Below are 2,177 nucleotides of genomic sequence, written 5' to 3' on the forward strand. Positions count from 1 at the left end.
TCTAAAATCACCCTTGGATGTAAGATGTGAACAGTTTTAATGCTTGAAACCACATGCCTCAATGTGCTCCTAGACAGGCCACAATGCACAGGACTAATGTTTGGAAACCTGATGTGGGAGCCAGTTTGGCATGAGAAGCTCTGGGCCCAGCATGCTGTCTGTTCCCTAGAGGGCACTGGCAGACAAGCCTGGCAGGGGGTTGCAGAGTGGGTCCCTGCATGTGTGGAACAGCAGGGGTCTGTGCTGTGGCATTGCAGGCTGCACTCCTGCCCCATTCCCTGGATGAGTGAGTGCGGCTGTGCCTACCATCCTCCCCAGTGCCTGCTGTGGGGGTGGTGGCAGGAGCAGTGCAGCTCTTTGTGCAATGTGCTCTAGGATCAGGGCCATTCACTCTTTATATGCTGGTCTCCTCCAAACTCATCCCATCCACCCAGCAGCTCATTTCCAGGCAACTGAAAGTCTCCCATTGGCGGAGTTTAGGGGAGTGTGCTGACAAGGTTCCTTGGGTGAATTTGATATCTTTTATTAGACCAACCCAAATGGTTGGAGAATAGTTATTAAGCAAGCTTTTGGGTTCAAAAACCCTTCGTCAGGCTAAGGAAGCTTCAGCAGTTGGTGTGTGCTCTTCCTGGCACTTAATCCCTGAATGCAAGTGCTCTTTGTGCCTTTTCCTTGAGTATCTAGCAAGTTAGCCTGTTCCTGCTGGTCTTTCCCCTCTGGGTCTGATCTCTGAGGATCTGGGAGCCAGACCTGCTTGTGAAAGGGGGTGAATGGGTTGGGTGGTGGGGAGGAACCTACCCTGATTCAGTCTATTTTTGGTTCTATGCTCCGAAGTTGCCATCAAACTAGAGACCACATCTAGCAGGCTTCCCGGAGTAGGAGTAGCACCAGAATCTCCATTTGGCTCTGGGTCCAGCCAAAATCCTGGGAGAACTTTCAAAGGTACAAGGTTAACACTATTAGGTTTGCAGACACAATTCACGAGAGAAACCCAAGATTTCATGTAGAAATCCATAGCTGTGGTCTGTCAAGTTCTTTGCAACAGGAAAAACTGCTTTGATAGTTTTCCATAGTCAAAAACAAGTGAAAACTAAGATCTGACACCTTCCAAGGGTGTCTGAGTTTACCCAGAGGTGCCTGCTGTCTAGGAAAGGTCGAGGACCACTGTACTAGAGGCTAGAGCTGTGGTTCTTAATCTTTTTAGACTGGAGGTGCTCCTTATTAGACTCAAGGCACCCCTTGGAAAATTCCAGCAATTAGTTTTCACTCACTTTTTGACTACAGAAAAATATGTGAGCAGGGTTTTTTTTTTCTGTTTCAAAGAACTCAGGAAGACCACAACAGGGCAGACCATGTTTTTAAGGGTTCTGCCAGATGCTGAAATGACACCAGCTGTCGAGTTGTTACCCATTTTCAAGCACTAAATTGGGAGCTGGTTAGCTGATATAGATCTATCTCTATATATCGATCTATCTACATAGATAGATCTATTATATAGAGAGATCTAGAGATCTAGATGTATATAGATCTAGATCTTGATCTGTAGCTGGATAGTCATTTTTATTGTGTCAGAATTACTTTGCACTTGTGGCTCATCCAAATTTATTGCAAGACGATCCAGTTAATTGTGTGAGAATTACTTTGCGCTTCACCAATGAACTGTGTAATATATATGTAATATGTAGGAGGGAGCTCAGGCTCTGGATGCCCCAGTGAAATCCTTGGGCTTCTCTCCTGAATTGTGGGCACACTGAAGAGTGTCCACAGCACATGGCACCCCGCGGCACCCTTGAAAGGCTCTCCAGACACCGCAGGGTGTTGTAGCCCCTGGTTGAGAACCTCGGGGCGAGAGAGTGGGAGTTATAGTCCATCAGGTGCATCTCTCCCCTGCCCTATGGCTGACTTCAGTGGCTCAGGGAGGGGCATGCTTCCTGAGCAAGAAGGGCGAAGGCCTGCTGAGGTGAGCCCCTCCAGGTGGGCTACCAAGGGCACCCCCCACCTCCACCTTCCCCCAGAGGCTGCCATATCCCCGAGCAGAGCGGGGGGCCGAGGCTTGCACATCCCAGCCTCTCCCCTAGGGGCAGGTGCCGGGCGGGCGGGGAAGGTGCCTGGGAGCCACCAGCTCTTGCCCTTCGCGGGCCCCGGGGCGGGGGCTGCTGCCGCCCGGTGCCTCGCGG

The sequence above is a fragment of the Alligator sinensis genome, unplaced genomic scaffold (genome assembly GCF_000455745.1).
Source record: "Alligator sinensis unplaced genomic scaffold, ASM45574v1 scaffold548_1, whole genome shotgun sequence".
NCBI classification, from domain to species: Eukaryota; Metazoa; Chordata; order Crocodylia; family Alligatoridae; genus Alligator; species Alligator sinensis.